Genomic DNA, 16,313 nt, shown 5'->3' with positions numbered 1-16,313 from the left:
TGTGGCAAGTCTTAAGGAAAATAGAAGGGTAGGAAGAGCATTGCGCAACACGAGGTACAGCTCGCGCACCCTCGATATGGTACAAAATTATAGTATTGATTGTCATAATATTTTATGCCTGAAAATGAATACGTGAAACATATTTCAGCTTCGTAAACAGCCATGAAGAAGGTTTGTAGTCCTGAACACCTAACAGAATTATCAATTTCTGGACTAAAGACGAATAATAACACTCAGCCTCTTTCCCATAGGAAAGATGTTCATGTGTTATTGTTTCAGTTCTCATATCTTAACTTCTCGTGTATAGAGAAACCTTGCTCCTTTGTATCCCCCATTGATGGAGATAGTAATGCCATCTGTTAGAGATGGGTGACAGCAAAGAAAGAGCAACTTCAAATCGAGATCCAGTGTCATGTCTTTTGATCAAGTCTAGGCTCGGCGATACTGGGGCATTGCATGAGAAGACTTTCAACCACACTTCCCTCGTTCTTCCTTCAGGTATTTATCTTCCCAATTTGACAGTGATATTCATTACCTTCCTGATCAATGGGGGCTAAAAATCGTGTCGTTATCAATCAATCAATCAATCAATCAATCAATCAATCAATCAATCAATCAATCAATCAATCAATCAATCAATCAATCAATCAATCAATCAATCAATCAATCAATCAATCAATCAATCAATCAATCAATCAATCAATCAATAATTTTCTGAAATGATTTCAAAAACATGGAAAATTATTGAACATTTCCCTTGATAAATTATTCCAATTAGTAATTCCTTTTCCTATAAAGGAATATTTGCCCCTATATATCGTCTTCATTTGCAACTTTTATGTCCATATTATGATCTTTCCCATGTTAGAAGTTCCATTCAAGCTTATTCGTCTACTGATGTCATTCCACGTCATCTCTCCACTGACAACTGGGAACATACCACATAGTCGAGGAACTCGTATCCTTACTCCCAAGTCTTCCCAGCCCAAAGTTTGTAATATTTTCCTAACACTACTCTTTTGTCGTAAAATATCCAGACAAATCGTTGTGCTTTCCTTCTGATCTTTTCCATCTTTTGTATCACGTAATCGTGGTGTGGGTTCCATACACTGGAACCATACTCTATAGAGGTCTTAACAGAACGTACACGCCCTACTTTTTACATACTTACTTCAACCCCTAAATACTCTCATAACCATATGAAGAGGTCTGTAATCTTTATTTACAACCTCCTTAATGTGATTATCCCAATGGAAACCCAATCTTACAAACACAATCGTGGCAAAAACCAACGCCATCTGTGTGTAAGCGATGCTCACTCTTGAGTATATAACTTCTCTGTTCCTACTCATTGGATTGTGATAAGCCACATTGAGGGAAATTATGGATATCCATAATTTAATACTGGTACATTTAATTTAAAAATAATTAGTCGATTTTGCATTTATTTAACTCGAACAATTTCTTTACAATTTGCTTTACGTCGCACCGACACGGGCAAGTCTTATGTCGACGATGGATGAGGGAAAGATTAGGGCAGGGAAGGAAGCGACTGTAGCCTTAGTTAAAGTACAGCTTGGTAGAGCATTTGCCTGGCGTGAAAAGGGTAAACTATGGAAAACCATCTTCAGGTTTGAAGATAGTGCGGCTCGAACCCACTGCCTCCTTAATACTGACTGATGGCTACGTGACCCAAACTGCGCACCCAATTTCAATCAATCAGAACATCAGTCAGTCAGACAAAAAGATAAAATGGGTTCAAGAGGTTAGTTCGAATGGCTTTGCATTGTAAACTGCGAGCAGAGGACAAGGAGGTACCAAACACAGCCGCTACCGCTAGCAAGTGAACTTCTTGGTTACGTGGCGAGCAGAGCACAAGGAGGTACCAAACACAGCCGCTACTGCTAGCAAGTGAACTTCTTGGTTACGTGGCGAGCAGAGCACAAGGAGGTACCAAACACAGCCGCTCCCGCTAGCAAGTGAACTTCTTGGTTACGCGGCGAGCAGAAGACAAAGAGGCACCAAACCCAGCCGCTACCGCTAGCAAGAGAACTTCCTGGTTACGCGGCGAGCAGAGGACAAAGAGGCACCAAACCCAGCCGCTACTGCTAACAAGTGAACTTCTTGGTTACGCGGCGAGCAGAGGACAAGGAGGTACCAAACAAAGCCGCTACTGCTAGCAAGTGAACTTCTTGGTTACGCGGCGAGCAGAGGACAAGGAGGTACCAAACACAGCCGCTGCTGCTGGCAAATGAACTTCTTGGTTACCCGGCGAGCAGAGGACAAGGAGGTACCAAACAAAGCCGCTCCTGCTAGCAAGTGAACTTCTTGGTTACGTGGCGAGCAGATCACAAGGAGGTACCAAACACAGCCGCTACCGCTAGCAAGTGAACTTCTTGGTTACGTGGCGAGCAGAGCACAAGGAGGTACCAAACACAGCCGCTACCGCTAGCAAGTGAACTTCTTTGTTACACGGCGAGCAGAGGACAAGGAGGTACCAAACACAGCCGCTACCGCTAGCAAATGAACTTCTTGGTTACGCGGTGAGCAGAAGACAAAGAGGCACCAAACCCAGCCGCTACCGCTAGCAAGAGAACTTCCTGGTTACGCGGCGAGCAGAGGACAAAGAGGCACCAAACCCAGCCGCTACTGCTAGCAAGTGAACTTCTTGGTTACGCGGCGAGCAGAGGACAAGGAGGTACCAAACAAAGCCGCTACTGCTAGCAAGTGAACTTCTTGGTTACGCAGCGAGCAGAGGACAAGGAGGTAGCAAACACAGCCGCTGCTGCTGGCAAATTAATTTCTTGGTAACGCGGCGAGCAGAGGACAAGGCGGTACCAAACACAGCCGCTGCTGCTAGCAAGTGAACTTCCTGGTTTCGCGGCGAGCAGAGGACAAGGAGGTACCAAACACAGCCGCTACTGCTAGCAAGTGAACTTCTTGGTTACGCGGTGAGCAGAGGATCCGGAGGTACCAAACCCAGCCGCTGCTGCTAGCAAGTGAACTTCTTTGTTGCACGGCGAGCAGAGGACAAGGAGGTACTAAACACAGCCGCTACTGCTAGCAAGAGAACTTCCTGGTTACGCGGCGAGCAGAGGACAAGGAGGTACCAAACACAGCCGCTGCTGCTAGCAAGTGAACTTCTTGGTTACGCGGCGAGCAGAGGATCAGGAGGTACCAAACCCAGCCGCTGCTGCTAGCAAATGAACTTCTTGTTTACGCTGTGAGCAGAGGACACGGAGGTACCAAACACAGCCGCTGCTGCTAGCAGGTGAACTTCTTTGTTGCACGGCGAGCAGAGGACAAGGAGGTACCAAACACAGCCGCTACTGCTAGCAAGTGAACTTCCTGGTTACGCGACGAGCAGAGGACAAGGAGGTACCAAACACAGCCGCTGCTGCTAGCAAATGAACTTCTTGGTTACGCGGCGAGCAGAGGAAAAGGAGGTACCAAACCCAGCCGCTGCTGCTAGCAAATGAACTTCTTGGTTACGCGGTGAGCAGAGGACAAGGAGGTACCAAACACAGCCGCTGCTGCTTGCAGGTGAACTTCTTGGTTACGCGGCGGGCAGAGGATCAGGAGGTACCAAACCCAGCCGCTGCTGCTAGCAAATGAAGTTCTTGTTTACGCGGTGAGCAGAGGACACGGAGGTACCAAACACAGCCGCTGCTGCTAGCAGGTGAACTTCTTGGTTACGCGGCGGGCAGAGGATCAGGAGGTACCAAACCCAGCCGCTGCTGCTGGCAAATGAACTTCTTGGTTACGCGGCGAGCTGAGGACAAGGCGGTACCAAACACAGCCGCTGCTGCTAGCAGGTGAACTTCTTGGTTACGCGGCGGGCAGAGGATCAGGAGGTACCAAACACAGCCGCTGCTGCTGGCAAATGAACTTCTTGGTTGCGCGACGAGCAGAAGACATGGAGGTACCAAACACAGCGGTTGCTGCTAGCAAGTAAACTTCTTGGTTACGCGGCGAGCAGTGGGCAAGGAGGTACCAAACACAGCCACTGCTGCTAGCAAGTAAACTTCTTGGTTACGCGGCGAGCAGAGGGCAAGGAGGTACCAAACACAGCCACTGTTGCTAGCAAGTTAACTTCTTGGTAAGGCGGCGAGGTGCGTGGTGGCCCGCGACTGTAGTCATTGAACAGTCTTCTTTAATTTCTCTCTGGCTAAGAGCTTAAAGGTTAAAAAGGCCATTTCTTAACTCCTACTTGACGAATTATGGTAAAACAAAGTGTGGGGACGTTCTAGATGTACTTAATTTAATACCGTTTATATTCATAAAATAAGTGGTTTAGTGGGCTTTGCATATAGCCTAATCAATTAAAACAGATCTACAAATAGACAAAAACATTCAAAATCGTGACAAAACCCGAATATTTGAACAGACACTACATTCTTATTATATCAGTAAGATTGTGTTCGACAGGCTGGAAACTTATCCCTCTTCATTCCCTGGTGTCTGACAATGCCGCGCTCGCTGGCACGTTTGATATCTACGTAGCCTACTTCAGGTCTAACAAGACAGGCTTGATGATGAAAGGAATAAGAAAAAATCATTGCATGGTTTTGTTCTTGGTAACTGTTATTTCGCATCGGTAGATTTAGTGGCACGTAAAGGAACTCCTGGGAGGCAAAATTCTGGCAACTCAGTGTCTCCGAAAACCGTAGGGCCTACGAGTGTTAGTGGGACATACAAAATAATAACATTATTATCGTTTGACTCCCTTCCAAGTGTGATTTTCGCTGAAAAATGAAATGGCGTATGGCCTTTAGTACCGGGAGTGTCCGAGGACATGTTTGGCTCGCCAGATGCAGGTCCTTTGATTGGACGCCTGTAGCTGACCTGCTAGTCATGTTATGGATGAAATTGTGATGAAGACGAGACATCAAGCCAGACCCCATGCCAGCGGAATTAACCAATGATGGTTGAAATTCCTGACCCTGTCGAGAATCGAACCAGAGACACCTACGATCAAAGGCCAGCACGCTAACAGTTTAGCCATAGAGCCGCACTGATTTTAGCTATATTCTGCAGACTCATATTTCCACTAATAACAGCCCCGTGAATAAATTAAAACTAGGGAAGCATCAAAGCACAGTTACTAGAACCACAAGCATTTGTCCCATGACCCTTACATAATGTTTCTGTACTTGTCAATCTTCCTGGGCGGCCCAATTTAAACCAGAAACAAAATTTTAAAAAATGACTTGTAGCTTTACATCTGTGATGAAATCTTGATCATAGCCACGGGACTTACAGTAAAATCCAATTCATAGTGAAATAAATGCATTGGCCGAGAATCGACGGGTTGCCGCCATGATGAGAAGCCAGTCACGATTTCACTGGCTAAACAAAATGATGGCGTAATCATCGAATGCATGAATATTATTTTACGAAGTACCTGCGAAATGCCAGAGAAAAGTATTCGTGTTCTGGCTAACGAGTGTGCCGTCGTGAGGTTCTGGGTCGCCGAGCGCATCCTCCTTGCCGGCCCTTTAACAAATATTACGTCACTGGAATAACTGATGCAAGTGTAATGGACTAGGATAATTTGGAAACAATTCTCTAATCCATGGGTAAATTATTATTATTATTAGCAGTAGTAGTAGAAGTATGATTTACGTTGTTCAGCCTCCGTGGCTCAGGCGGTAGAGCGCCGGCCTCTCACTGCTGGATACCGTGCTCCAAATCACGGTCACTCCATGTGAGATTTGTGCTGGACAAAGCGGAGGCGGGACAGGATTTTCTCCGGGTACTCCCGTTTTCCCTGTCATCTTTCATTTCAGCAACACTCTCCTCTATCGTTTCATTTCATCTGTCAGTCAGAGGAGTGCAACAGGCCTCGGCAGCTGGCACAATTCCTATCCTCGCCGCAAGTTGGGGGCTTCATTCATTGTATCCCTGACCCGGTCATTGACTGGAAAACAGGTTGTAGGTTTTCACATTATGATTTACGTAGTTATGTACGGACTTTATTTGCTGTAAATCGTGATCGTATTATGTGTGTTTTGAATGATCTGTATCGTGTAACAAAACATGTGAGGTTATGTCATGATACATCTGCTGTGTGTAATTAATAACAGCTTATTTAATGTTAGAACACATAATTAAAAATATAAAATTTATTATTACTTGTATATATAATGTATAAATCCAATGTAATGTTGTGCAACACAGGGTAATAATCCAGAACAACGTATCTTTAGCACTAGAGAGTTACAGAAAACTCCATTAATTGTAAATAGGTTATCGGATACTCTAAAAATTATGAGAAAACATGTTGTGTCATACTTTCCCAGAAGCCTGGCCAGGCAATGTATATAAAGAGGCAGTCTTGGGAGTTGGAGTTTGAGGTTTTAGGAAGACTTGTAGTGGAAGTTGTTAACCGAGTGTGTGAACCCATGTTGTGATTCTGTTGTGTTGGTAATTGGTTGACATGCTAATGTGGCACTTTTCTTCTTCGTCTTCGTAGCAGTGTTTTGTCAATATGGGAGTTTATTAGTGTGTGGGTATAATGTGTATATAATTTGTAAATAAAATAGCTTACACGATTGACAGCATCTCGCGTGTGCGTCTTTTGGGTAACATAGTTTATTTTAATATACAGTAATTATTTGGGACTTCCAGTCAGTCACAATGAGAAGTATTTCATTCTTTAAAGTTGAATTTCACGTTAGAATAAAACGTGTACCTGATCACATAAATTTTTATGTCGTATGACCCATAAGATGCACGTTGTAGGTCTTTTGAGTTGACGCCGTATAGGTGACTTGCGCGCCTGTGTGGATGGGGCCCTACCTATGATGAATTATAATGCTGAATGAGGACGGCACACACACCCAGCCCCCGAGCCATCGGAATTAACAAATTAAGGTTAGAATATACGACACGGCCGGGGATCATACCCGGGACCCTCTGAACCAAAGGCCAGCACGCGAACCATTTAGCTATGGAGCCGGAAGATCACATCAATGTTTTGTGTTGAATACTGATATGAAACTAATTTCCCACTTCACTTCCTGGTAAATACCTCGACAGTTCCTTTTCGTAGGTCACAGCTGATTCTTTTCACCCTCTTCCTCAATTATCCATTCACCATCATTCATTTCATCTTAGTCAGCTCCTCAACCGAGGTTGGTTTTAGAAAGGGCATCCAGTCGTAAAATCTCTCTATATAAAATAACATGCCCTGACTGACTGACTGACTGACTGACTGACTGACTGACTGACTGACTGACTGACTGACTGACTGACTGACTCATCCATCAACGCCCAGCGAAAACTAATGGATATAAAGAACTGAAATTTTAGGGATACGTTTGTATTACAGCGTAGGTGCTCACTAAGGAAGGTTTTTTGGATATTTCGCCGCTAAGGGGGTGAAAAAGGGAGTGGAATTTCTAAAATGAGTATATCGATATCTCAAAAACTGAACAGATCAAAGACGGGAAACTTGATATTTGGAATCCCTCTTAAATGTAAAGGAACACGTACTTTTTGTTTTCGAAAAATCCACTTAAGGCGGGCAAAATAAATGAAAAAGCGGTGATTTTTTTAAAATGAGTATATCTCAAAAGCTTAACGTGTTACAGAAGTAAAAGTTGATATTTGGTATCTCCTTTAAAAATAAGGAAAGATATATTTTTTTGTTTTCGACAAGTCCACTTTAGGGGTGAAAAGAACTGAGAAAGCGGGTGAATTTTTAAAATGAGTCTACCTCAAAAACTAAAAATGTTACAGAAGTGAAGGTTGGTATTTGGAATCTCTTTTAAAAATAAGGAAACACGTATTTTTTGTTGTTCTCGGAACGCCCACTTAAGTGGTGGCGTGGAAGGAAGTGAAGGAGTTCAGATTACGAAATCCACGCGAGCGAAGCCGCGGGCAACAGCTTCTATGTCATATACGTTTATCTCACCTCATCTCCATCCCATATCAGGGAATGGAAGGAACTAAGGGGTAGAAAAACAACAACAACAACAACAACTGATGTGAAAGGCATGATACAATGTGTATAAATAACGCAGAATAATAAGCATCTGTAAGATAAAGACAAATTAAAGACAATCAGGGCGAGCGGCTGAGTATTTTGTGTCACGTAGCTATTAGCTTGCATTCGGGAGATAGTGGGTTCGAACCCCACTGTCGGCAGCCCTGAAGACGGTTTCCTTAGTTTCCCATTTTCACACCAGGCAAATGTTATGTCTGTGCCTTAATTAAGGCCACGGTCGATTCCTTCCCACTCCTAGCCCTTTCCTATCCCATCGTCGCCATAAGACCTACTTGTGTCGGTGTGACGTAAAGCAACTTGTGGAGAAAGACAAGTATCACTGTAGATGGTATTCATTGTTATGTTAAAGGAAATACGTACTCTCTTACTTGGCAGTATATCAAGCTCGTCCGTCCACTTAATACCGTTAAAGTGGGTCGGAAGGAGGATTTCGAAGGACTGCTGGTCTATAGCATGATAGTAAATTTGCGTCCTCGTCCCTAAATGGTGCAGCTTCTCTCAGGCACACCCCCAGTAAGAGCGAGCTGCATGTACCATAGACATAATATGGGCTTTCGGGCTTATACCGAGTCGAGAAAACAAGGTGAAACACTTTACGTTTTGCTTCGAGTGCTAGCGCTGTACCACGTACGGTGAACCATCTGCTAACGTCTAAATTCAAACATTCGTTATTGTAAAGGAAGAGTCGAGATTACTTCTGAAGACGCAAAGCAAATTTCTCTGCGAAACGTAAGGAGTTTTCACCCTGTTTTCTTGACACGGCATACGCTGTAAAGCCCATGTCATGTCCACAGGTGCTAGCCGTGAAAACATCATGTAGGCCTACCAGAGTATTATTTATTTACGACAGTTCTGTTCAGAAGCATGGAAGGTCTAGAGCAAAGGGGTGAACCGCCTTGTACATATTCAATTTCTACCAGTACTGGGGATTGAAATCGGGGCTCTCAGAACGACGCTAACCGTTACGCTCTTGCATGAAGAACGCGGGCAATGTGGGGTAATGTTTGGATCTTTTTAATGTTAAAAACCTTTCCTAGCAAACGCACTAGGGGTCCCCATGCTGCCAAAAAAGTAAAACTAAGATATTTTCTCATTTGTGCCGAATGCTGAAAGGATGAAGGGCCTGGAAAGGCTTCAAATTGTGAGTCTTGGAGAGTTCTATTAAACTAAGAAAGCAAATTTCGGAAATCATTTCCGGCCTAAATGTAGTTCCGGGCAAATTGCCTAAAATCGTTTGTTCCTTTTCTTTTTGTTATTATTAATGTTTTACTTACAATGTACAACACACAAATTAGAAAATAACATGATAATATGAATAAGTAACAACAAACAGCTACAAATACAATAATGTATCTGATGAGCAAATGAGAATAATGCAAATTAACAGCAAAAATAGAGATAGTAATAATAGAAACAACAATAATAAACCACTATGAATATAATATGCAAAATGGTAAAATCGTACTAAATGAAATAATAGTAATAATACAAAAGAAGAAAGTAGCAAATAAAATTTCAATTTTTTTGAACTGCACTTTTTATATTTTTATGTAATAGGATTATACGTTTATAAACATAATGTCAACCACATAGGCTACTTTGGAAACGAAAACGTACAATTCATATCTAATCCACACGTATGCCATTCAGTTCAGTGGCTAAACGAAGGACACATTTTCTGAGCAATTTGGTCACCTTATATCTGGAATATGCCCTCACTGAAGTGGCTTTCTAAGTCTCTAGCAACCTAGTTGGCCACTGAAACATATGTACCAAATGTACCATGACTGCAGGACAATTTACTCATATCCTCTTTATGAAAATCCTAGCCAAATTAACTTATTCACATAATTCTCTCAGCAATGTATTTTTGGTTCAATAACCTCAAGCATTTTTTTTTTGGAAAATGTCTACACCGAATGGAGTTATGAGGGCTTAAGTGAAACTCTGCTTTGACTCACATTAGCGCTCGTAGTTGTACTTACGTGAAACAATGCATTGACTCACGTTAGAATTCGTAGTGGTAGTAAAAGGCAAACTGCTGATCTAATCGACTGGAGAACGACTATTAAGAAAACGATTGTAATTTATAGGAATAAATAAAGAATATATTCTCATACTCTATTATATTTTGTTTTACTAAAATACGCAGCTGATATCCCTAGGATGTTTTCTACATTGAGTTGCTTGCTTGAAGGGCTAAAACTGTGGACTTTTTAAGCAGTGGTTTAACGCCGCTCTAACGTGTTGCCGGTTTACGACGACTCAATGAGTGGGAAGGTAGCGGTCATGGCCTTAGTTGAAATGAGGGCTATTGGACTAGACAAAAGAGTGGGCGGTTTAATTTATAGAAAATAGAATTCAGAAAATTAGAGCAGGTGACGCCTTATCTGACGCTGTATTGATCAAGAGGAAGACTAAGACTAAGGAGACGAGCTGCTTGACTAAACGGTATGCTCAGGGCTGCCAGTGCAGATAGGCGTGGAATGGCATTGGTAGACAAATTAACTTCATTGGAGCCTTTAAAAGTAGGAAAAATCATACTCTGAAGAGAAAAGTGGGAATTCGAGAGGGCAAATTGGGACAAATATTCATTTAAAGGACAAGGAGTAAGGGAATGGAAGGTGCAACAAGGGACAATTTCGATAAATTTCCACGTTATTTGAAATCATCTGAAACAAGTCTAGGCAAACAATTAATAGGGAATCCGCCACCTGGACGAGAGCCCTAATTGCAATGATGAAGGTACCGTCCCGACATTTGCCTGATGTGCAAATGGGAAACGACGGGATGCATTCTTCAGGGTTACAAACTGTGAGATTCGAGCCCACCATCCCTCCAAATTCACACTCAAAGTTGAATACCTGTCAGCAAAAATGTTGTAACCCTCACTTTTCTAGAATGCTGGGTTTCCGTGCATAAACGATGCATGCGGTCAGAGTGAGGCATGTAGGAAGTTATGTTGGTAAACATGTACGTTAAGCGCCTTTTTTCTTTTGTTTAAATTTCGTGCGGGTGCAGAAACGTTGTATCAATTGAGGAAGAAAGGCGTGTGTCGCTAAGTCCGAGTGTGTGCAACGATATAAATAGGGGACGAAAACGCAAAATTAAGTATAGTAAATGGAAGAGGAATGAAAAGAAATACAAGCAGAATTCGGGGCAACCATATTTAGCCCACAATAGCAAATCAGTGCCTGGGAAAATCCTTGCTGAAGAGGCGGGTGCAAAAACGTTGTTAGCCAATGTAAGAATATCAACGTGTTTAATGGGAGATTCTTATGTCTTATACAGTATTTTAATCCGTAATCATAGTTTTTATTCTCGACTGTATTATAAACGTATATTATGTATTATGTATGCTGTATATACATATAAATATGTCATGCTCTCTTTACAGATTGCTCATTGTATTCATTAAACCTCAAAGAGTCGCGACGGGTGTTGACAATACCCCATGTTCATTTTGTAGGCGAAATCTTGCGATCGACTTTGTTTAGCGTGCTATAATCCCTTATACCTCTCAAAGTGACCTTCACAATAAAGTGTTGAGCGAGTGGTTATAATTAGAATTGCTGTGACAGGCGTTAGCGCTCTTTCTTCACAGGTGGGGTGTCGTCATACCCCCACGCGACCACTATCGTAACATTTCTGGCTCAGGACTCAGTTCTCGCTTTAGTGGTGATAGTCTCATTTTCTGTGAAAATGTGTGGTTATGAACGACAGGAGGCTAGAATACGCGAAGTTTTAGAAGAAGATGAAAGTTATGAAGAAGATCTCGATAAGTCAGATCCAGGGGAAAGCGACAATTGTGAGGAACTTATCCAAGGCAGTAATACAGAGACTGATAGTGAAGGAGATAATGACGGACAGAATGATAATGATTCAGTTCACCATGAAGGAGGAAATCATTACTTGGATAAAGATAAACAGACTAAGTGAAAGAAAGATCCCCCTCCAAGGAACGTTAGGACGCGTCAACGAAACCTAGTATTACATCTCCCTGATGTCAAGACCCGTGCTAAAAGTGTTAAGTCAGTGCTCGGATGTTTTTAGCTACTTGTGGATGATGTGCGTAAAGCTGGAAGGGAATTAGTGAATTCCACAATGCGTAAAAGCATCTATCCGGAAAGCCTGCCGAAAACCATTCGGGGAAAAAGCGGAAAAACTAACTGGTGCTGATGACCCCAGTAAGACTACAAACATCCTAGAACGAGCTCCGATACAATCACGGTGCACAGTATGTCCCAGAAACAAAGATGTAAAGAATAAATCGTACTGTGATCGCTGTTGTAGAATGATGTGTCTGAAACATGAGGAATATGTGTGAAAAAATATTACCAAGATTCAGGTGAGCCACAAAGTGATACAGACCAAGTTTCTGACCTTGTGTTATGTTGAATGTATTCTTACATGTCTTTACTTCAATCTGATACCGGAAACATTGAGTATAATTGAAAAATATACTTGCATTAATTTGTTTTGTACTGAAATGCAGAAAGTTATTTAACATTTCAATATTTTCGTATGCTTGGTTTTTTGTAGATGAATATTGCGCATTTCATGATTTTCATATGCTAGTCTCGTTTGTAAATCTACATTACACATAATAAAATACATTTTTGGAGAAAAATGTCTTTAGGTACGTTGTATTATGAAATGATAGTTGGGGTCTTGGCAACACTCCGCGCGACTACTAACGTTTCAGAGGAGTGAGCGACTCTTTGAGGGTTAAACGAGGTATTGCCTGTATTTGCGGAAAAGGAAGCTAATCTGCTAGACATGTGTCGATACATTCGTGAAAAATATCGAGGTTTTTATGAGAACCTAAAGAAAAAGTGAAGTGACAATATAATGTTTATTCATCATTGCAAAACATTCTCGAAATGATATTGCTGGTGTTCGGTGAATTCTGTTGAACAATGGGAAGCTCTAACAATGTGTACTGCAAATTAGAAGGCTGGTTATATTTCATTATTTTTATACGGAATAAAACAATAAATAATATTAAAAGCTATAAATATTTTCAATAGCATAAACGTTGTAACCCGAAAGAATGTGCTACTTCCGTTACAGTTACAACCTTTTTGTACGGACGTCCGACTGTCATATCTTATATCTTGATTTTAAAGTCGCACATTGTCAAAATTATTATGAATTAATAACTAGTGAACTCATTTAAAATAATTGTCAATGGCAGAATAAGCATTCACAAAAAATTCGCTTGTTTATTTGTTTTTCTTCTCTCCTGAAAAATTTGCATTTTGAGGGTTACGACGTTTTTTCCGGCAGGTACCTATTGTGTTAGGGGATGCGAATTGCTGAGCCAACTCATTCGATGTATTAGGATCCCTTGGAATGAGAAATGATTTGGAAGGAGAAGAGACAAACGTGGCAGTCCAGCTCCTAGGCTGAATCGCCAGCGTACTGGTCTTCTGTTCAGAAGACCCCGAGTTCGATTCCCGGTCGGACGGATGATTTTAACTGCTTAAGGTTAATTCGGTTTGAGGACTGGATATTTGTGGTCGTCCCTTCCCATCAAAAATATATAACACACTACTGTACTAACCACCACAGACAAACACAATACCCAATTTGCTTTACGTCACACCTACACAGATAGGTCTTATGGAGACGATGGGACAGGAAAGGGCTATGAGTCGGAAGAACCGGCCGCGGCCTTCATTAAGGTGAAAATAGGAAAAAAACTGAAATCCATCTTCAGAGCTGCCGACAGTGGGGTTCGAACCCACTATTTCCCGAACGCAAGCTCACAGCTGCGCTCCCCAACCGCACGGCCATCTCTCTCGGTAAAAATGAAACACACCGGGCGAGTTGGCCGTGCGGTTAGGAGCGCTCAGCTGTGACCACGCATCCGGGAGATAGTGGGTTTGAACCGCACTGTGGACAGCCCTGAAGTGGTTTTCCGTGTTTTCCCATTTTCACACCAGGAAAATGCTGGGGCTGTACCTTATTTAAGGCCACGGCCGCTTCCTTCCCATTCCTAGGCCTTTCCTGTCACATCGTCGCCAAAAGACCTATCTGTGACGGTGCCTTTTGCGGCAAACCATTCGTCGAGCCATTTTCCAACTTACTCGAAATTGCTGAAGTTGTGGTCTGCGGGCGTGTGTCCCATTGATACAGAGAGGTGATAGTCAGATGGCGCCAGGTCGGGGTAGTGCGGCAGGTGTGGAAGGATGTCCCATTCAAGCGATTTTAAGGCGTCTTTCACTGGTTTTACTGTGCGAGACGGCGCATTGTAGTGTAACAAAGTCATTTTGCCATGTCTTCTGGCCCATTCCGGTCGTCTTTCGATCAATGCGCGATTTAGTCATTTGTTGGCCATAGCGTTGTGCATTAACGGTTTCACCGACCTTCAGGAGTTCACAATAAACAATACCGCTCTGGTCCCACCAGAAACGAAGCATGGTCTTCTTGCCTTGGTGTTGAAGGACCGGCTTCGCGAGGTGACAGCCACGATTTTCTCCACTTCGGGTTTTCAAAATAAATCCATTTTTCGTCACTCGTCACAATTCGATACAGAAATGATTTTCTTTCGTGGCGTTGAAGTAGCATTTCGCAAGTGACTTTGCGATTTTCCATTTGGCGTTCATTCAAATCGTGTGGGACCCATTTACCGAGTTTACTAATCTTCCCCATTGCTCGTAAAGGTCTGCTGATTATTGTAACACTTTAATGCTTGTGCCAATTGCTGTTGAGTTTGAGTTGGCCATCATCGAGACTGGGCACTGTCTTTCACATAGAAATCACCACGATGAATTGTCGAAACCATATCTCACATGTTCTAATCGATGGAGCGTGTTCACCATAGGTTTTTACAACCATCAAACGATGACTTTCCACAGCATTTTCTTTCGATTAAATAAGAAAAGCAATGCGTGCCTCAAATGTTCTTTTTCAGCCACAAACGTTGACATGATCACTGAACAATACAACACAGACGCTAGCGTTTGCGCACTCGACTCGTGTGTGATGGTAGGTTAACCCCGGATCAGGCGCGTCATATTTTGTAACACGTTTGGCGTTTGGTCGCGTGTGGGACTGGTGTCACCCAAATAATTTGAGGTCCTTCTCCGTAAAATAAACTAATGATAAGATTCACCACTGACAATATGATTTATTGGATTTATATAAAGATATTAAATCAAAAGCAATTAACTGAAATATCCATATTTAAGGAATATTACCCATTTTACAAAAAGTGACATAATCTGAAAATTTTTTACAAGCTTTTGGTTTAAACTATCTGTATTCTGTTTCAAATATTAGTCCTTACAATACTATTTGAAAATATCGTCGCTGCCGGGATAAAACCTCCTATGTGAAATATTTTAGCTTAGAACTTCGGCCGGTAAGGTTTCGTCATCTAAGGTGCAATATTGTGTGAATATTGTCGAGGCATTCTCGTTCTTCATAATGTATGAGCTGCGGGGCAGTATATCTCCAAAATATTATTACATAGGAGGTTTTGTCCCGGCAACGACGATATACTCTATAATAAGTGTTCTCCAAAAATAGAGAGTAACAATGTAATAGGGATGTAATACAGCCGCCAACAATGATACGTAAGTGGCGGTTATTCTGCTACACAAATAATCCAGATATCTTTGAGATGCTCCGCACAGACTCACTTTTTGCATTTCGAGCACCATCTTCTAGTGGTTTTATCACGAGATCTGCCACTCAGATGACATCTACCTCTAGCCCCATGGCGGTCTTCCAACTGTACACACTCTTCCGTCCCCAGTAAAACCCGAGCGCGTCTTCTAATCTCACGTGGTATTTGTGGAAACATTGATCGGCGTTGAATTTGGGGTTTAATCATTTCCCAAGCCATATTTTTGAGGAATTCCTTCCTTTTCATCTTTGTTCCAAACTTCTGATTTGCCTTGAAAATAATAAATGCGTTTATTGCAGCAATATTGAGTAAGTAACAGAACACTGCCGTTGGCTATCGCTGTGAGTTTCTAGCAACATCATATTTCTGAGAGAGCTGGTCCACAAAATCAACCCCACCATTAGTATATTATAAAAACTTATCATGTCTGGCTTCTTTTGTTCACCTGTGTCCATGTCTAGAGCGTCGTCCTGGTGCATTTTTGAAATTACCAAAACAGTTTTGTTCTCTTTACTACAATATGACACAAGTGTGCACTCTTCCTGAAATCCGAAGAGGGAAGACTTTTCTTCCCTTCGCTTTTGCAGTAAAAATTCTTTCGGAATTTCCCTCTTGCTACTTCGTACTGTACAGATATATGTCAGGGACTTATCTGTAAGAAGGGCT

The sequence above is a fragment of the Anabrus simplex genome, chromosome 2 (genome assembly GCF_040414725.1).
Source record: "Anabrus simplex isolate iqAnaSimp1 chromosome 2, ASM4041472v1, whole genome shotgun sequence".
Taxonomy (NCBI): Eukaryota; Metazoa; Arthropoda; class Insecta; order Orthoptera; family Tettigoniidae; genus Anabrus; species Anabrus simplex.
The sequence above is the reverse complement of the archived record's forward strand: the minus strand, read 5'-3'. Positions refer to the sequence as shown.